The 21,806-nt window shown below is 43.5% G+C and overlaps 1 protein-coding gene across 2 annotated transcripts in view; it reads left to right on the plus strand.

Moving 5' to 3' along the window:
- ccdc71 (coiled-coil domain containing 71) overlaps positions 1–21,806 on the plus strand; it is a 56,079-nt gene that overhangs the window by 28,083 nt on the left and 6,190 nt on the right. Inside the window, exon 2 of one of the 2 annotated variants that reach the window (XM_056273963.1) lies at positions 8,213–8,396. The exons of the other annotated variant lie outside the window; for it this stretch is intronic. The gene's annotated coding sequence lies outside the window, so the exon portion shown is untranslated. The remainder of the gene's footprint in view (positions 1–8,212; positions 8,397–21,806) is intronic. 2 annotated transcript variants of the gene reach the window in all.

Genomic DNA, 21,806 nt, shown 5'->3' on the forward strand with positions numbered 1-21,806 from the left:
TGGTTTCGGTCGTTATGCCACTGTATTGTTTATAAGGGTGGGGATACCTGCAGTCAGTTTAGACTGAAGAGGTCACTTAGTTGGTTGATGAAACTTATCTGTCAATAAACGTTGTATACACATTAATTGATTCAACCTTCTTTGATTTTCATACCTGGATTATTGAGCATGCATCAAGACAAATTGTAAGGTGACATATACAGTGGTATTGTAAATGGTAAACTTGTGCAAATGGCAGATTGTGCAGACAGTAACCATAATAAACAATGGGTATTGTAATGGTGAGAACTGCCATTAGCAGATGGCACAGTCAGTGATGGCAACCATAATAAAACAGTTATTGTAAGCATTAAACTGTAAACTTGTGCAAATAACAATTGAGTGATCAGTTTCAGAGTCTTATGGCTTAAGGTAGAAGCTGTCTCAACCTGTTGGTTCTGAGACTGCTCTGGCCAGACATAAGTAGAGAGAACAGTTTGTGTCTGGAGTGGCTGGGGTCCCTCATTATTTTGTGGACTTTTTTTCAGGCACCTCCAGGAATAGCTATCCTCAATGGTGGGCAGATCACTGCCTGTGATGTACTCTGCTGTTTTCACTTCCCTCTGCAGAGCTTTGCGATCAAGGGCAGAACAGCTGCTGTACCAGGTACTGATGCAGGATGCGCTCAATAGTGCACCCCTGAAAGTCAGTAAAGGTCTGTAGGGCATTGCCAAATTTTCTAAGCTTCCATAGGAAGAGTAGTTGCTGGAATACTGTCATGATCACAGTGTTTGTATGAAGAGACCCAAGACATCCTCTGTGATGTGGACACTGAGGAACTTGAAACTGCTGACCCTTTCCACTGGTTATCCGTGGATGGGAGCATGCCCACCCTCCTGCTTTCTCCTCAAGTCCACGATCATCCCTTTGGTTGTGCTGATGTTGTGGGAGAGGCTTTTTGTCCTGCTACCCACCTCACCAGGGCTTTCATCTCTTTCCTGTAGGCTGTCTCGTTGCCATCTGTAATGAGACTGAGGATGGTGGTGTCATCAGCAAACTTTACAATGGAATTGGTAAACAGGGAGTACAGGAGCGGCCTTACCACATAGTCCTATGGGGCACTGGTGTACAGAATCAATGAGGAGGAGGTGATGCTGCCCATTCTCACCACCTGGGTCTGGCTGTCAGAAAGTCCAGTATCCAGTCGCAGAGGTAGGTGTTGAGTCCCAGGTCTCTGAGGTTGGTGATAAGCTTTGAGGGCCAGATGGTGTTGAACTCTTGAGCTGTAGTCCATGAACAGCATTCTCACATATGTGTTCCTCTTGTCCAGCTGGGAAAGGGTGGTGTGCAGCATGGGTGCATAGGTGTCATCAGTGAATCATGCTGCTCTTTAGGCAAACTGCAAGGGGTCCAGCGTATTAGGTGATGTGGGTATTGACTAGCTGCTCAACGCACTTCATGATGACTGATGCGGGGGTTACAGGGTGGTAGTCGTTACGCAAAGACCTGTTCAAATGGCAGTTGTACTGTTCGGCACCATTTGTTATAGCCGACTTGGTTGGGGGGGGGGTACTCCATAATGTGAGCTAAACATTATATGGCTCCACTCCTATTAAAATTTGCAGTAAAGAACGGCAACAAATATTTATACATGTAATATAGCAATGTTTGAGCAGCTTTCTCCAGATGAAGGCCACCTGTATTTGAAATAGGACTGATTAGACAGGATAGGCTAACTTTTAGACCCATTTATTAAATCACAAATCTTAAGCAAAACATGAAGTTAAAATTGATTTCAAACTTGTTTTGCATTTTATTTGCTAGCTTCTTGCATTTACATGTCATTGCAAAGTACACTAAGTTTGTTAGATTTTAGCAGACAATTTTGTGGGACAAAATTGGCTTCTCCATGGTAACAATTATTCAGACCTATTCAACCAACCAGTCACTGTTGTGTGATGCTTGTTACATGCGAGTTTCTTGCACCATCTGACCTTTTGATAATTCCACCATCTGACCTTTAAACAGGCTTTACCCCTTTGCTGCATTGCAACTAGCACTTGCTTCATTTGCATCTAGCATTTGTGGGTCAGTTATTTGAGGACAAACCATTCTTTCAGGAAACTGTGTCTTATAGTATTTATTATTGGGAGGGTCATTCTTTCATGTTAACTTTTGGGGGGGGGGGAATCCCCTTTTCTCCCCAATTGTGCTTGTCTAATTACCCCACTCTTCCGAGTCGTCCCGGTCGCTGTTCCACCCCCTCTGCTGATCCGGGGAGGGCTGCCGACTACCACATGCCTCCTCCCATACATGTGGAGTCACCAGCCGTTTCGTTTCACCTGACAGTGAGGAAGGAGTTTCTTTTCTTTCTTTTTTTTCTAATTTTCCCCCTATTTCTCCCCAATTTTGTATCTGGCCAATTACCCTGCTCTTTTTGAGCCGTCCCGTTCGCTGCTCCACCCCCTCTCCGCCAATCCGGGGGCGCCGCAACCGACCAGAGGAGGTGCTAGTGCACCGACCGGGACACATAACCACATCCGACTTCCCACCCGCAGACACGGCCATTTGTGTCTGTAGGGATGCCCGACCAAGCCGGAGGTAACACGGGGAGAGGAAGGAGTTTCGCCAGGGGGACGTAGCGCGTGGGAGGATCACAGTATTTCCCCCTGAAGAGGTGCCCTGACCGACCAGAAGAGGTGCTAGTGCAGCGACCAGGACACATACCCACATCTGGCTTCCCACCCACAGACACGGCCAGTTGTGTCTGCGGGGATGCCCGATCAAGCCGGACGTAACACGGGGATTCAAACTGGAAACTGGTGATCCTTGTGTTGGTAGGCAACGGAATAGACCACTATGCTGCCCGGACGCCCCTTTCATGTTGACTTATGTTTACAATATCTCATACTACCGAAATCATTTTAACTGAGAAATGCACATGCCATTTTTCAAATGTGCCGACTAATATCCACAGACCCATGGCTACCTGCAGACACAGACTCTCTCAAGGTCCAACATTTCAAAACCTCCAAAGACACTTTAAAATGTTGATGGGCTTTCTGAAATTTAAAAATGCAAGTGCATTGCTTTTTAAAATAAGAAATAAATAAAAAAAGCATTTGCATTGCTTTTTTTGTTAGGGAAATATAGCACTGGGAAAAGTTATGACTTAAACTAGTGTAAAACATGTTTCTCTAATAAGAAAAAGTAAGTGATATTTGCTGTTTACTTGTAGCTTATCCAAACTGATACAGCACAACGCCCATAACTATTTTGTGGATAGAAACCCAACTATGGAGATTTGCCAAAATTCAAGGGGTGTGTGTGTTAAATGTATTGTAGCCATTTTAATCGGTAACCTCTTGCCTTGCTTTTGTAATTTGTGAAACTTGGAAACATGCAGGGCCCTGTGATGGCCTGGCGGGGGCCCTGTGATGGCCTGGCGGCTTGTCCAGGGTGTCTCCCCACCTGCCGCCCAATGACTGCTGGGATAGGCTCTAGCACCCCCGTGACCCATAGAGCAGGATAAGCAGTTGGATGGATGCATGGATGGAAACATGCAGAATGAAGGGGGAGGGGCTTTGCCAGTGGGCATAACTTATCTGTTGCAGTATGCTTTGGATGTGTATTTTACTCTAGCTTGTATATGGCGCTGTGTCTCTTTACTGCTGCCAGAATTCAGAGACAAAACCTGTTTTGTACAGGATGTGAAATAACTACGATTCAAATGTTGGTAAATGTTTTGGGCTGGTCAGTAAGTTGGTTTACTCTGTAAGTTGGTTTACTGTGTAAGTTGATCTAACAGGTAACCTGCCAGTGGAAGTGGTTTGGAATTGGACGGCTGATAAATCTTCGATCAGATGTTTCTTTTATTGAACAGATTAATCCCGTTTTCCTTTGGCTGTCAGTCCTTCGTTCCAGGTGAGAGCAGCCATTTTATGGTGGCACTGAGTACAAGTTAGTTGGAAGCAGGAATGAGCGATGTAGGTTTGGCATCGCTAGTTTGAAACTTGGGTCTGGAATCACAAAACATTGTTGCAAAGATCAGAGAAAGTTGAATCAGTTCATGTAGACAAAATGTTTATTGACAGAAACGTTTCATCATCATCTAAGTGACCTCTTCAGTCTCACCTGACTGCAGGTGTCCCCACCCTTATAAACAATACAGTGACTGCAGGTGTCCCCACCCTTATAAACAATACAGTGACTGCAGGTGTCCCCACCCTTATAAACAAGACAGTGACTGCAGATGTCCCCACCCTTATAAACAATACAGTTACTGCAGGTGTCTCCACCCTTATAAACAATACAGCGACTGCAGGTGTCCCCACCCTTATAAACAATACAGCGACTGCAGGTGTCCCCACCCTTATAAACAATACAGTGACTGCAGGTGTCCCCACCCTTATAAACAATACACTGACTGCAGGTAACCCTACCCTTATAAACAATACAGTGGCATAACAACCCACACCATGGGCCAGTTTCATATGCAAATATGGGCGTGACCATTAAATAGTGTTTTAATGGCCATGTGTACTATTCACAGAGGATTGGGGAATGTGTACTTGACCATCCCTGAAACGGGGGGGGGGGGGCTTAAAAGTGCATCTATCACCATCTGATTGCAAACATTACCAAATCCTCTGTGAATAGTACACATGGCCATTGTAATGCTAGTTAATGGTCACACCTATTTGCAGATGAAACTGGTTGATGGTTTGGGTCGGTATGTCGCTGTATTGTTTATAAGGGTGGGGACACCTGCAGTCACTGTATTGTTTATAAGGGTTGGGACACCTGCAGTCACTGTATTGTTTATAAGGTTGGGATACCTGCAGTCACTGTATTGTTTATAAGGGTGGGGACACCTGCAGTCACTGTATTGTTTATAAGGGTGGGGACACCTGCAGTCACTGTATTGTTTATAAGGGTGGGGACACCTGCAGTCACTGTATTGTTTATAAGGGTTGGGATACCTGCAGTCAGTTGAGACTGAAGAGGTCACTTAGATGAGTGATGAAACATTTCTGTCAACGAACGGTGTCCAGATGAACTAATTCAACTTTCTTTGACCACATGGACATGTTAACAAAGTTATAAACTCGATTTTCATCGGCGGGGGTCTTTAAAACAGTTGCACGTGTTAAAACTTTTAACTTGGCTCCATACTGTTGTACATTGCTTTGGATAAAACATCTCAATGAGGAACTGTAAATGTATTATAAAAGATACAGAGTGGTGATCTCTGCCATGGAGTGCCCTCTGAATGAATGATCCATGTTTCTATGCAGGTAAATGGAGTTTGACATAACCATGCCCAGACTACTGGGCACAGATTAAAGTCCTTTGCACACGAATTCCCACATCGCTTTCATATTTCCTCTAGGGGTATGTATGGTCAGGGGGTGTCCTGCGAACTCCATAGCATTCATATTTGAATGCTTTGAATTACACTAGCCGTGCTTGTCTCTTTCCCTAGTAGATCTGTTGAATGCTTCTTCTGTTTTAGGAAGTGCAGCTATTAGTTCCAGCTCTCTCTGCTGGCCACAGTACTGCATTGGCCCAAAATTCACTCTGATTTAGAGAGTATTTTAGTAGCGTGTTTTCTCTCAATTGGTGGCACTGGATTGTCTTTGGCATTCTATAACATCATTTTGGCAGGTTTCCAAAATACTTGTAGACCCTTGATTTGGATAAGGAAAAACTCCAAAGCATTTCTTTCAAGAAAAAAGGACAAAAAAAGGGGGAAAACCCTTAAGAAGAGCATCAGAGGAGGGGTCCCTCATCCTGGACAGATAGACATATAATAGATGCCGAGTAGACAATGAGTAAGAGATTTACAATTATCGGTCAGTGATTACTCAGTAGTTATAGCAAGCAACAAGCATAGGCGCAAGTTCATGAATACTGGGATGGCATCCAGCACTTTACCTGTGCCCCCGTCCATAGGGTTAGTGGTTGTGTCAGGAAGGGCATCTGACGTAAAATTTTGCCAAATCATTATGCGAATTGAGAAGATCATATTGGATCAGTCGAGGCTCACTATCAGATTGCTCAAGGGCCTGGGTTAACAACGACTGTCATTAGTGCTGTGCCGTCACAGGGTACCAATGGAAACTATAAAATCCGCTGTGGTGACCCCTGAAAAACAGGGAGCAAGCTAAACGAAGAAGACGATCACTCAGTAGTTACAGCAAAATATTCCAAAATGTATATCCAAAGGAGTTGAATCAAGTGCAACTGGACTTGGTATATATCCGTGAAGACGTTTCGCCTCTCATCCAAGAGGCTTCCTCAGTTCGTGCCTTTCTGACTAGACCAAGCTAGTCTGACTGGCTGGTGATGAGACTCAGAATTTATCCTCTAGGAGTCGTTGTCAGAGCTATAGATGTCCATGGGTCTTTGTGATCCGATGTTTAGCAACGCCGTCGCTAACAGAGCCATAGATGTGAGTGGCTCTTTTGTGTACCGATGTTTAGCCGTGCCCGTCGTTATCGGAGTTATTGATATGCGTGGCTCTCCTGTGCTCCGATGTACAGCCAGGCCCGTCACCATCGGAGCTATTGATTTGCATTTGTTTAGCAGCGACGGTCATTGGGGGTGTTAGTTTCGACTTCATTATTCAGTGGCCATGAGAGTTGTTGGACCGTTAGTGACCGACTGTTGTTCTTGGAGGCTAGGCTTCTTGAGTCTCCTGGGTAGAGATGAAAGGACGGCATTGTAAGTGGGAGATAGGTGGTGTCGCAGACCTCCTCCTCTGTTGGGGGATGTTTTTTCCAGTTTGGCATAGATGGCTTCCTTCACCCCTCTTTCAAACCATCTATCTTCTCTGTCTAAAATGTGTATGTTGCTGTCCTGGAAGGAGTGTGTCTTCTCCTTTAGGTGTAGATAGACTGCTGAGTCTTGTCCTGAGGAGTTTGGCCTTCTGTGTTGGGCCATCCGTTTGTGTAGTGGTTGTTGGGTTTCTCCTATGTATAGGTCAGTGCAATCCTCATTGCATTGTACAGCGTACACCAGATTGCTTTTCCGGGTGTGTGGTACACGGTCTTTGGGATGAACCAGTCTTTGTCGGAGTGTGTTGCTGGGTTTGAAGTACCGGGATGCGGTGTTTGTTGAAAATTCTCCTGAGTTTCTCGGAGACCCCAGAAACGTATGGGATGACTGTGCTATTCCTTCTGTTCCTTTTGTATATGTATATGTTGAAATATCGGGTATCCTCCACAGACTCTGCCACAGAGCGAGGTATGACTCCATGCAACACCAATTTAGTGTCACAAAGATTGGAGAAAGAAAAGACCACTCTTACAGACAGGAGGACAACACAGGAACCATCGCATGTTCGCGGCAGGACTCAAGATCCATTCAAATATAATTATGCGGAAAATTGATCTTGAGTGAGCAGGGCTAACGTTACACCAAAATCTGTGATGGTTGAAAATTGGGACCATGTTGTCCTGAACATAAAGAAATAAACACTGCCGTGGTCTTCATTAGATGACTATGCTAAGAGACGACCACCCTCTCAAGCCTTGTTATGCTTAACAGTAGTCACTCTAGTGTGACTGGTGTTGAGCATGCAGTCTGAATTTATTACAAAGCAATGGAAGAGGAAACCATCACACGTTTTATCGATTTTTGTGAGTTATTAACCTTCAGACTGTTAATAGCCTTCACTGTTTAGTAAAGTCTATTAAGGTTATACAACAATTGTGTCCTCGTGTCCTTAGCATTGTGTAGAAATGTTTCCTTGCTACATTTACAGAATAATTGAAAGGATTCCTTGAACAAGTATCATGAGTTCACCTGGTTAAATCCTTCGTTTTCTTTGCCAATGTGTCAATAGGCAGGGCCCAGGCCTAGAAAACTCTTTATTTGGTCAAGGTTTTCTCAATGGATTCTACACACTTATATCCTCCTCTTGCAATTAAGAAAGGTGGGCCAACTCAGATTTTGCCCCACATCTAATGTTGCCACTGAAACCCAGTATGGCTGCCAAAATACCAGTCATTTGAGATTTTGGCATCCATTCATGGAGAAGTTGAAAAATTAGTGGTTTATTACTCTATTCCTTCCCCGTTTTGTGTGTCATTATATTCAATGCTGGTATCAATATAGCTACATTAATCCAATATAGCTACCAAAATGTCACTTAGTCAAGTTTTATGCAGCTATACATGGGAAAGTTGATTATATAGTGAGTTGTTTTATTATGGTATATCTTCCCCAGGTCCCTCCAGAACCTTGTGGTGTCATTGCATCCAATCTTGCATAGCCAGAACTCCGTCTCATCAAGCGCACGGATGGTCTGGAGAAACTCCCGTTAAAAAATTGGGATAAGGAGACCTCAGAGATCCTGAGGCCGCCATTGGCTGAGAGTTTGAAAACACCTGCCTGCGGAAACAGCACCTCTGGTTAGTTTTCTTTTTTGGGTAGAAACAAGTTTCCTTTTTAGTGTAGCATTCTTGGTTATGATAACAGTAGTAATAATAATAGTAATAACTTTATTTATATAGCACTTTTGTAAAACAATATTACAAAGTGCTTTACAAAGAAATAAAACCAGACAAGGCAAAAATAAGCATAAGACCAAATAAGTAAGACTAAAAATAAAAACAGTATAAATAAAAACGATTATCTAACATTTGTAAAATCATTCATAAAAAGAAAAGTTTTAAGACGTGATTTAAAAGAAGCTAGAGACTTGGATTGTCTTAGTTCAACAGGAAGAGAGTTCCATAGTGTGGGGGCTCTAATAGCAAAAGCTCGATCACCCTTTGTAACAAACTGAGACCTGGGAGTAACCAGCAGGGCTCCATCTGCAGAGCTTAATGGTCGAGGGGGCATATACCAGGTCAATAAATCCTAAATGTCTGTAGGCGCAAGACCATTTAAAGCCTTAATAGTGAGCAATAAAATTCTAAAATCAATTTTAAATATGGGAACAGTGTAGGGAGGCAAGCACAGGAGTGATATGGTCATGCCTCTTTGTCCTGGTCATGCTTCTTTGTCCTGATAATGAGCCAAGCAGTGGCGTTTTTTTACCAGCTGCAGACGGTGGAGGGAGCCCTTGCTGATACCAGAATAAAGGGCATTACAATAGTCAAGCCGAGAATAGAAGCGTGTTGATTTGATTATCAAAACTGAAGTCAACATTGAATATTACCCCAAGATTCCTAGCAGCCTGCTGACACACCACCAAGATTAGTAACAAAAGGGCTTATGGAATTTAGGGGACTGAACAGGATGACCTCGGACTTATCATCATTAAATTTGAGAAAATTTTCGGACATCCAGGATTTAATATCAGAGACGCAAGTTGAGAGATTTGCTAGGGCGCTAGGATCTGTGGGTTTTAGTGGCATGTATAACTGAATGTCGTCAACATAAAAACCGTAGAGCACATTGTGATTTTGAATGACCTGGCCAAGGGGCAGCATGTATATAGAAAACAGAAGGGGGCCAAGAACTCAGCCTTGAGGAACACCAGAACTCACCTGAGTTATCGAGGAAGTAGAGTTACCCAGAACAACAGAAAAAGTTCTGTTGGTGAGCTAAGAGCATAATAAGGTAAGAGCCGAGCCGTTGATGCCAACCCAAGTCTCGAAGCGATGTAAGAGGATGCTCTGATCGATCGACTGTGTCAAAGGCAGCACTTAAGTCTAAAAGAACTAAAATCGTGCAGTCACTATTGTCTGCAGTCAGGAGTAGGTCATTAGTGACCTCAACTAGAGCTGTCTCGGTACTATGAAGTGCTCTGAAACCAGACTGGAAACTGTTAAAAACACTATTAGTGTTCATAAAAGAAATCAATTAAGGAGAAATTACTCTGTCCAGAACCTTAGATAGAAAAGACAATTTGGAAATTGGTCTGTAGTTACTTAGGGACAGGGTATCTAAATTAGAGTTCTTCATAGTGGGTAAAATATGGCGTGCTTTAAACTGTCTGGAAAAGAACCAAAGCCCAGGGAATTATTAAGAATTTGCAGAATAACGGGTTTGATACTTGAAAATACCTCCTTGAGCAGCTTAGTGGGAATTATGTCTAAGATGGAGGAGGAGTTCAATGGCCATCACCATTGACAACAACGTGGTGATGCCAACTCAGACTGTGAGGAATCTGGGTGTGATCCTGGATGACTAACTGTCGTTTGCTGCAAACGTTGCATCAGTTGCTCGCTCCTGCAGATTTTTCCTCTATAACATCAGGACGTTTCATTGTAAGTCGCTTTGGATAAAAGCGTCGGCTAAATGACTGTAATGTAATGTTGGAGACTGTACTCTCTAACACTGAAATTGTAATTGCTTGAAACTGGGTAAAGAGGCAGAATTAACGTGGGGAATGGAACGAATGCAAGAGTCTGGCTGGATTTGGGACCTGATATTGGGCTCCTGACCAAGGCAAGGCAGGGCAAGGCGAATCTTATAAATATAAAGCAAGAGTGTATGTTTGTATGTTCACTTAAAACTCCAGAAGTACTCATTGTAGAACAAAAAGAAAGGTATCTTTACAATCAGCACTTTCCAAGGATTGCACAGTTTGAAAAATATTTCAAAGACCAAGTAAAATAGTTGATTTATTTGCAAAATTGAGTTTATTTTGCTCGTGCTGCTTGTTCTTCTTCTGTCCCCTTACAGCAGTCCCTCTCCGCCATCCATCGTCTCACAGTGCCACCGAGTGGCGATGGAGTGTAGTGTCCACAAACAAAACATCCCCCCCCCATTACTCATGGAAATACTACTATGTCACTATGACTGAACTAAACCTAAGCAGCTTTAAACATTTTCCATCTGGAAAAGCAAGCAACAAAAAAAAAAAAAAAACGTGCCCTCCAGATGGACCAAATACAACTTCAAACAAACAAACAAATAATGAAATTGAAATACTGGAGCATAGTTTGGTGGGTGTGTAAAATAACAGATTAGGCTTCTTACACTGTGAAATCGCAATTGGTGATGGGGGACATTTGATTGTTGATGTTTACCGTAAACCAACACAGACTTTTAAAATGGTTGGAGTAAATGTTTCTGCTCCATGTTTCTCACATGGCCAGTTGTATGTGGCTGCCTCCACAACTGGTACTTCAGAAAAGCTTTCTATCCTAGCGCCAAATAGTAAGACATGCAACATGGTTTACCCTGAGGCGCTTGAGCACTGCATGACTAATACACACACTGGCAAAGAAGCTTGATGCATGGATTGAAAATGATGACATTTGATAATTTTCATTAATAACATTAATTTATTTGACATTCCAGGGTTTTTCCTGGCTCAGAATGGGCCTTTGGGGGGTGATTACGCATGACAGTAAGCATGATCGGTCCGCGTCGCGACTATACGCAACAGTAAAGTCAATGAGCCTGTCTTGCCTTATTTGACAGAAACCTATGCATTTTCCTGTTATTTCTGGCCATTTGATAAACAAAAAAGTCTATTATGTTTGAGTAAATGAAACTCCAATTAACAAACTGGTTTAAAAAAATTTTTATTTATCACAACATTGTAAGGGGGAGAGTGGAGTGGGTTGGGGGAGTGGGGTTCAGGGAGAGGGATGAGGGAGAGGAGTGGGGTTGAGGTGGGCAAAGATAATTCATAATGGGGAGTTGGATTGGGGGAGTGAGGGTGAGGCGAGGGGTTGAGGGAAAGGGGAGTGAGGGAGAGGGGTCGGGTTGGGAGAGGGGAGGCAGTCATTTGAGGTCACAGCCTGCTTCAGAGCATTTCACCCTCTTTTTATTGATGAGATAAAAGGATCTGACTAGGACATGGTAGTCGATGTCATCTGCTTTTGGGCCATCAGTCGCCACCCTGCAGCACACATCAAGGTGGTCATCCTTGAGCCAGTTCCTCAATGATGTTTTCACCTGTTGAAAATTGAATGGAGAATGCAATGATTGCGATATCAACAAATCACATTAACAATCCTTTAACATTTTTGGGTGGGCCATATACTGTATGTGGTAGGTTACACATTATGTTTATTTACCAGCTTGAGGGCAGAGAACAACTGCTTAACATCTGCGGTCTGGACAGGGGCAGTGAGGGCAATGGCAACTGCCAAGCTGAGGGAGGGATAAATGACAGGCCTTGGGAGACACCAGCCAGAGGAGAACCTCATCCAGTGATTTTGACTGCAAGCAAATAAAAACAATGGAATAATGTAATTTTAGTATGAAGACTTATTTCCATGTGAATGGTAATTATTAAATGTATTGCAAATTGTCCCTGACCCTTAGGTCTGGGCTCTTGACCCTGTATGTGAACATGTCCCACTCTTGGAGTAGGACAGACTCCTCCAGTCTGGGGCTCTGCTTAAACAGAGGCTGCATCCCCTTCACATCAACATTTGGATCACGGTTTGCCAGCAATGTACTCGGTGTGAAAACACCAAAGTTTTGCAGGGCACTTGTGCTGGGGAAGTGGTTGTCGATGTTCTCAACCAGCATTGTTCAGTATACAGTATTCTTCACCTCCCTATCACTGTCCCAAAACAGAGGACTTATAAATGCCTAGATGTCGAAAGGTATGAAAATATAACTATATTTAATATGCTAACTTACTGGCCAGTAGCTAAACTAAAACCAAGATATCTCTGTCCTCTTTTTACTCTCACCTCGGTCCTGTGGTTGGTGAGAAGTGGTGGTTGCCTGGCAACGTGGCTAGTTTTGTTGATGATGACTAGCTAACTAGCTGGCTGAGTTGACCAGGGCTAGTCAGTGCAGTTGAATGGATGACGGGGGGGGGGGGAAGAAAATAATACAGCAACATTATCACTTTGTTATAAATCACTAAAATAAAGGGAGGTGGGCAAACGCAAGTACAGTACGACCAAAGAGTCTTCTTGGCCGCCCATCACGGTCTTTCGATAGCTAGCTAACGTAACGTTAGTTTGCAGCAGGTATCGATACAATGTAGCTGACTGTAGCTAACGTGAACAGCTGTTAACTCGAAAAGAAACTAACTAGCTGACATTTACGGTGTGTTACTCTAATGAATATAAAACATTCAACTCTATCTAAGACTAATGTAGACACAGCAGGCTGCCCAAATACAGACTATTCAGTCTTTTACAACAGTTTACCATGAAACCTTTTTTTCTCCCTCCTCTCAACCGTTTTTCAACAATGCCTTCTCTTTTCTCCACAACAACAATACAATAATACGCAAATTCTTATTAAGAACGAGATGGTTATAATGTATACATATTTTATGGCCTAACGATACTCATGATATTTATAAATTGAAAACAAGTTGAATTTAATTAATGCGTGCCTGTTGAGATGACGAGCGTCTGGTGGGGGTGACTTTGGTCCATTGTAACTAGACTACACAGTCAGTGTAGTTTATCTGGAATAGAATATGTAGCTTTATATATACTCAAACAATACATAGAAAATAAGCTGAATTTCACAGGAAACTGACCTCTCAGGTGACCCAACTCGCAGGCTGTCTCCAGAACAGCGCCGCGGTCTATGTGCCAGCTGCCTGCTTCAACAAGCCTCGCTGTCACTGAGCTCACGCGCCGCTGTCATTCTGAGCTCGCTCTTCACAATCGTGGGAAATCTCCGACATGACACGAAATGGACCCATAGACATGAAGCCACAATGTTTAAGATACTGATAACCTGTCTATTAACTCCATTACTATTGGTCCAAACCATGGAAATTGCAAGAAAGAGGGGCTGAATGGGCTGAACTTGAAACAAGCTATGAAACACTTTCGGAGAGGATTTGAATTGCTACTTTTATTCTCAGTTCTTATCGTTTTGCTGCTGGTGATTTTCCTTTGGCGCTGGCTAAAACTTCTTTGGGGGGGCGCCAAAAATTCCTCTATGCAGGAAAAACCTTGCATTCATTTATCACATGTATCATATCATAAATTATCCTATATTTCATCATCCCATTATATCGTAAAGATGATTGTGTTGGTTGTTTTGGTGAGAACATTTTCCCTGGGCAACGCCGTGTATCTCTGCTAGTTTATCAATATAGCACATCTCCACACAAAACACAAAAGACATCAAGAGAAGCAACATAAGGCAATAAATAGATTTAAAAACCAATAAAGAGAAACTAAAAGTTACAGTGCAGTGTAAGATGGAAATCAAAAGCGTCAAGCTTTATTCAACAAAAGGCAGCGGACAGGAAAGTCTTCAGCCTTGATGTAAAAGAACAGAGTTGCAGCAGACCTGCAGTTTTGTGGGAGTTTGTTGCAGATATGTGATGTGTAAAAACTGAAAGATGCCTCTCCATCTTTAGTTTTGACTCGGGACAGAAAGCAGACCTGTCCCAGACCATCTGAGAGGTCTGGATGGTTCATAGTGTAGCAGTAGATGAGAAATGTATTTTGGCCCTAAACCATTCAGTGCTTTATAAACCAAGAGCAGAGTTTTAAAATCAGTTCTTTGATGGACAGGAAGCCAGTGTAGTGACCTCAGGACTTGAGTGATGTGATCCACTCTTTTGGTCCTAGTAAGAACTCGAACAGCAGTGTTCTGAATCAGCTGCAGCTGTTTGATCCTTTTTTCTTTCTTTTTCTTTCTTTTTAGAACTAGATAAAAGTTTAAAAAAAACTCAAGCGATAAAACTAACTGAATTAGGGGGCCGATAAATTAAGATGCAGGGTAAAGGGGGAGGGCCAGTGATTTAAAAACATGAAACCTCGGGCGACCAGATGGCGTGGTGGTCTATTCCGTTGCCTACCAGCGCAGGGACTGGCAGTTCGAATCCCCGTGTTACCTCCAGCTTGGTCGGGCGTCCCTACAGACAAAATTGGCCCTGTCTGCGGGTGGAAAGCCGGATGTGGGTATGTGTCCTAATTGCTGCACTAATGCCTCTGGTCGGTCGGGGTGCCTGTTCGGGGGGGGGGGGGACTAAGGGGAATAGCGTGATCCTCCCACACGCTACATCCCCCTGGTAAAACTCCTCACTGTCAGGTGAAAAGAAGCAGCTGGTGGCTTCACATGTATGGGAGGAGGCATGTGGGAGCAGCGACCGGGACGGCTCGGAAGAGTGGGGTAATTGGCCAAGTACAATAGGGGAGAAAAGGGGGGGGGGTAAATAAAAACATGAAATCTCAAGTGAAATAAAAAATACCAAAAGTAAGAGAATGGCACTTAAGAGCTAACTTGTAAAAAACAGCTCGGCCACCCCCTCTACCAGATTGCCTGGGAATATGAAAATATGCAAAATCAGGGGGGCTAGCCTCAGTCAGGGGAACAGTGTCTCCTGGGGACAGTCATGTCTCAGTAATCATAAAAAAGTCCAGATTATAAGAAACAATAAAATCATTAATGATAAAGGACTTATTACCCAGAGATCTCACGTTGAAGAGGCCAAAGTTGTTTGGTGTCAGGGAAGAATTGACACCAACAGGAGTACAACAAGTAGGACGTACATTGCAGATATTTGCTCCAGATATTCGGTTGTTGTTGTTGTATCTACTATGAGATACTATTACTATAGAGAGTAATGGATGACTTTAGACTCACGGCTCTGCTTTGAAACAGGTTGTTTATTTTACTTGTTAGAATTAAGATTCACTACAAGCACAGCAAACATCAAATGTTTTGCATGGAGTTGTTGCAGTTGTCATCTTATCCGAGCCAACTTTTCACGAGCATGGAACAGACAAGTGGTTGTTCCCCAGGATGGTACATGTGTGAGTACAGGCACCAGGTAGGGCTGTCACAACTATTACATAATCGCCTGATCGCGATTATTTGACCTGACCACGATCATTTTACATAATCATTAGAATTGCTTCCATTCATTTGTATAAAAACAGCTGGATGAAACTAACAGAAATGTCATATTTCCATGTCGTTTTCCACCGTTTGTTGTCTGACTGCCGCTCTTTTAATGACGTCATCTTGTTGTGCCCCTGGCACGAGTGGTGAATTAGCGCCAACAAACGGTTTATCTTGAGACGCTTATTCTGTAATATTTAATATTCTATAATGTTAATTTAATATTCTATAATATTTAATTTAATATTCTATAATATTCGACGAGCATATTTCGACGAGCATCTGTTGACATTAACATCATGGACATAGTTGCAAAGCCAAACACCACAGCACCGCTGTGGACACATTTTGGTTTTACAACTGCGGGTGTGAAGCCGGATGAGGGTATGTGTCCTGGTTGCTGCACTAGTGCCTCCTCTGGTCGTTTGGGGCGCCTGTTCGGAAGGGGAGGGGAACTGGGGGAATAGCGTGATCCTCCCACGTGCTACGTCCCCCTGGTGAAACTCTTCACTGTCAGGTGAAAAGAAGCAGCTGGTGACTCCACATGTATCGCAGGAGACATGGTAGTCTGCAGCCCTCCCCGGATCAGCAGAGGGGTGGAACAGCAACCGGGACGGCTCAAAAAATAGGGTAATTGGCCAAGTACAATGGGGGGAAGGGAGGGGGGGAGCAAAAAAAAAAAATGTTAATCGCGATTATTTCTGTGACAATTAATCGGCAACTAAAATTTTGTGATCGTGACAGCCCTAGCACCAGGCTCTGCCCTCAGTTCTCCATAGTGTAATATTAATGGTGACAACAGCCCACTGTGTCTTAACCCTTTTCTAACCAACATTTGTATGAATTTCTCCAAACCTCTATGAGCTTCACAAGACGGAGGTGTGTCTATGCAAGATACATTTTATCCTATGCTTGATCCAGTGTGACCAGCGTAACTGCCCTCTTTATGTAAAACTCTGCTTTTCATTATGGTAATCTGCGTGAATGATTTCAACATTAGTTTTGCTAGTAGTAACAACATTCTTTAGTCAGGTTTTAACTTGTAAATGGTGTTGTTATGGGTAAATAGTGTTGGTATGGTTAAATGGTATTGTTATGGGTAAATGGTATAGACGGTTTTCTGTTTACAAACATTACTGGGTGCGTGTGCAGCCAGGGGGCAAAACCGTTTTGGTAGCTCTCAAAAGATTGAGATGCATCATCTTTTGAGAGCTACCAAAACAGTTCAGCAATGAAAACGTTCAACATTCCAATCTGGACCGTTGAACGTTTCCCACCCGTCCTTTTGGTGGTTTGTGCAGTTTATTGCACAACAACTGCACGTGATCTCTGCTGTATCTGAGCTTTATCTTGGTTAAAATCTCTGCGCTGTAGCTGCTTTCTGACCCCTAGTTGCGCACGCATCTCTGTGATGACGTTGCACGGAAACCCTCCTATTGTTATGGGTAAATGGTGTTGTTATGGGTAAATGGTGTTGGTAATGGTACTATCGATAGCTTTGTCAGGCGCAGTATTGTGGTCGACTATGGTCAATGGTGGATGACATTGCTGATCTACTTCCTGGTTCACCCTGCAGGAAGTAGCAGCCTATATTTCCCGTAGGTAATAGTAACCATCCGTAAACTAGCCAGCCAGCACACTAGAGAAGTCATAGATGATGGGCAGTCATGGACACAGTCTGACTGACCCACAAGGGGGGGGGGGTTTGTTGTTTAAAGACTCTCGTTCATTTGTCCCATAAGACACCACTGTAAAGCTGAGTCCAGCTGTGGTCCATGTCCAACATCTACTGAATGAAGCCAGTGAGTAAAATGATAATATAACTGATATGCACAATGGCAAAAGCTATGAAAATAAAACCTGGGTCATAAAAAAAGTTTCCCTACAAACTCAGTTTGGAGGGAAAGGGGAGAGGGAATTTTTGTTTTGGATTGCCACATTTTTCAACCAATCAAATGTTTATCAGCATAATTGGGTGTTGTCCGTGGCAGGTCATGTTTGCAAGCCGTAGCTGCATCGACATACATATGATGTGTTGAAGCGAGCCAAATTCTTGAGGACAAATGACCTAGCTAAGCCGACAGTTGTAACTTTTGCCCCAGCTAGTCTAGTTGTAAATTCATTTAAAGTTCTTGCAGAGGCAGGTGAGGGAGTGGATTTTCTGGCAGATTTGTTGTCAAAGCCGGGTTTAACAAGGAAGATCAGGAGCAGCTAGCCGTCATTGAGAATGGTGGACCAACACTGGAGGTAAAGACCGGCTGTATGACCATGTGGCTGATGGCTTCATTTAGAACGAGAGGAGAATGACTTTTCTTGGGCCAGATCCGGAGTGGTAGCTTGAACCTTTCAGGCATATCGTACTTGGATAAGTGTGCTTTGTATTGTCCGGTGTTTTTGATCCAGTGGCCTGGCTGGATGTCCTCGTGTATTTGTGCGTCAGGCCTGGTGTGTCAATGTCGGGCCGTCGGTGAGCATCTGTGACCCTAGTTTTTACAGTGTGTCCCGCACCGTCGGCACTACTCGGACCGCTGTCGGCAGCTTTTCGGCCGATTCAGCATGTTGAATGGGTGGAGCCCGTCGGCGAGAGAGAGCCCTCTGATTGGTTGTTCAGCTTAGCGAATCGGTGCTAAGCTAGCGAATCAGGGCCATGGGCTGTAGTCTTTGTGGTGTGTTCAAGTGCTACTTTATGGCCCAGCCGGCAGGCGACGTGAGGCGACGCAACAGTCGGTCTGCGTTGCCGCTAGTTGGGTTGGTGTGTCTGGGCCTTTAAACCGCAGTGGTTGCTGCTGGCCATGTTGTTTCTAATGTCGCTGTCTGAGAGACCAGCGGTCCGGCTGGATGTGTGTGTGCATCTGTGTGAGTGTAGGTTTGACAGAGAGAAAGCACCCGATGTGGTGGTCTGTGGCTCCGTGTGTCATACGCTGTATTTTGGCGTGCCAAAGGATTGTGTGTGTGTGTGTGTGTGTGTGTGAAATGTAGTGCGTCTGTTTTATGTGGTTTTTATTGTTACTGATGAATTGCTGGTGGTGGCACCGGGGCGCGGTGTGAGGCACCAGCAGCAGGACTGGGTGTGTGCGTGTGCCCAGCGCTCTTTAATGATCCCTGACTTTTTGTACCACAAGTAAGAAAAACATCTGAGGTGGATGAAACACAACCGTCGCCAGATTTTTCCAGAGCGATGGCTGGTCCGTTTGTCATTTGTCTTTTTTTATGGGACCACCTCGCTGAGGGCCCCTGTCTGGAATGCAGGCCCAGCACTGGTATCAGCAGATGTTTATTAATAGGCTTATCCGCTAATTCCAGGCTGCATTCGCACAAGGGAAACGCTCAGTCCACTAATTTCATCAACATTTAGTGTTTTATTTTTCTCAGACGCACACGTCTATTTTGGGAGAAAATTAAAGTAAAATGTGAGTCCTAATGTCTGCATGTGCATGTTAAACAGGTTGCACCCTGCGGTACAGATGGTTGTTGTTGACCGGTAGTGGCAGTTGTGTTGTTTCAGAGGTGTGTTCAGCCTGCATATGAGCTGTTTGTTAGATTCTCATTGATTTTCTTATTGTATTTTTTAAAAATTTCCCCCTTTTTCTCCCAATTGTACTTGGCCAGTTACCCCACTCTTCCGAGCTGTCCCGGTCTCTGCTCCACCCCCTCTGTTGATCCGGGGAGGGCTGCAGACTACCACATGCCTCCTCCCATACATGTGGAGTCACCAGCCACTTCTTTTCCCCTGACAGTGAGGAGTTTCACCAGGGGGATGTAGCGCGTGGGAGGATCACGCTATTCCCCCCAGTTCCCTCTCCCCCCTGAATAGGCGCCCCAACTGACCAGAGGGGGCGCTAGTGCAGCGACCAGGACACATACCCACATCCGGCTTCCCACCCGCAGACACGGCCAATTGTGTCTGTAGGGACGCCCGACCAAGCCGGAGGTAACACGGGGATCCAAACCAGCAACCCCCCGTGTTGGAAGGCAACGGAATAGACCGGCACGCCACCCGGATGCGTCATTGATTTTTTTTTATTATTATTATTTTTAGATTTTGTCAAGAACGATGTTTTGAGGGAAAATCACCGAGTCAGTTGGTAATTAGCCTGAAACTGCAGTTGCAGAAAACACAAGCAAATAAAAAACACGCATCAGTCCTACAACACGTTGCACAGCGTTTCAGAAACGTGCTGCAGATTGACAAAACACAAGGAAGTTGAGGACGGAACGAGCTGCTTAGCTAATCTGTCATCCGGTGTTTCTCAGTAGCCAGTATGACCATCATGAGGCCCGACGATGGACATTTGTTGGCGACGACAAAACCGGTCTGAATTCGTGTAATCTGATCCCAGCAGTACACACGTCGGCATAGTGGACATGAAATGGGCTAAAAAATGGCGGTCACTGCTGCGCCGTTAACCAGAGTTTCAGTTAATCTTCGATGCATTAAAAAAACTGATTGAGGCAGGTCCGGTTATTAGACAGTTGTAACCTCCATCAACATGATTCTTATGTGCGCTTGGTGATCTGGAAGAACAGGAAGTGCAGTGTGTTCTTACTGGAGCGCTGCACCACGGCCATGTCGTTTTCATGAAGTGCCATGATGTGGAGAAGACTACAGGAGGCAGCAGAGGTTTGCTGACCTTTAAATTCTTAATGCTTGTAGACATGAGCTGAAATTAATGGAATTTTGAATGTCTCAGTTTAATGTTGTGTATTTTTTATGAAAGTGTTTCACTGGTCTTAGTCAAAATACATTTAAAAAACTGAAATCGAACAAGAAAACAAACTAATCAGCCAGCGCGACATATTTGTAATGCCTCGGTTTGGTCACTACAGTAGCCAACCTCAACAGAAGGGATTATTTCTTGGCTTTAGCTGCCGATGGTGAACTACACTTTCCACTACAGGTGGCGAGATGTCAGAGCTTGCTGATTAGTTGCTGAATAAAAACTTAATTCTATGATAATAAAGTTTATGAAAGACGACTTCTCGAGTCCTGACAGATCTTTTAGTGATGCCTGACACAGAGAAACGACAGTGATTCTGTTGTTACTTTGACAAACATCCCACGAGCTCAGTGTTATACATCTGAGACAAGATGGTGGTGCAAACGAGACAGTCCAGGATACATTCTGGTCTACTCACTTAGTGGAAGGTTTCGCAAGAAGTCGCTGAACATTCCCTGACTAGCAAGTCAGAGAGCAGGACTAAACCCTTCTTTGTAAGTAGGTGAGAGGAGCGGACAAACACTGATGTTGAATGAATGAATGAATGGATTATTTATTTATTTCAATCATACATTTGTGTTCATATGCGACACAGAAAAACGTAAACATCATGGTACATGTTTACATCAGTCCATTTCACACAACAAAACTCAGTGACCGAAAAAGGAAGAGGCTGAAGCTCAAGACTTACTGTTGTCTGTCCTGTACAGCCTCAAGTTAAGCTAGAATATCAGTTACACAAGGACGAAGAGAAGAATTTATATTAAGTTGTAATCCTTAATTATTTTACATTTTAAAGATTTGCTGAAACTCAACAGCGAGCTACACAATTTCAGCTCATCATGAGGACCATTCCATAGCTTGACCCCCAAAACTGCTACACATCTGTATTTTACACACATCTGTATTTTACACTGCTTCTCGCTTTACATGTTTCAACAATACACAACAACCGTCTTACATGATAGTTTCCTTCGCTTCATTTAAAAAGTTGTTGGATACAAACAGGAAGGCTTTACTTGTAGCTCGATAAAGTATTTTGTGTTTTTAAATACACTATGTAAGAAGTTTAAGGTGCAGGAGTGTATAAATAATATAAATAATGGATTAGTAGATTCAGGGTAACAAGCTTTATTCATTATTCTAATAGCTCTTTTCTGATGTTTAACTACAGGCTCTATATGTGTTTTATAAACATTTCCCCAAACCTCAACACATTATGACAGATATGAACAACACAATATACACACACATTTACTATCAGCACATCCCTTGTTTTGTAAAGAATAGCAAGAGATGTAGATCATTTACCTTTAATATATTCTATATGTGGCTTCCAACAGAGTTTATGATCTATAA

Source organism: Lampris incognitus, chromosome 2 (genome assembly GCF_029633865.1).
Source record: "Lampris incognitus isolate fLamInc1 chromosome 2, fLamInc1.hap2, whole genome shotgun sequence".
Lineage (NCBI taxonomy): Eukaryota > Metazoa > Chordata > Actinopteri > Lampriformes > Lampridae > Lampris > Lampris incognitus.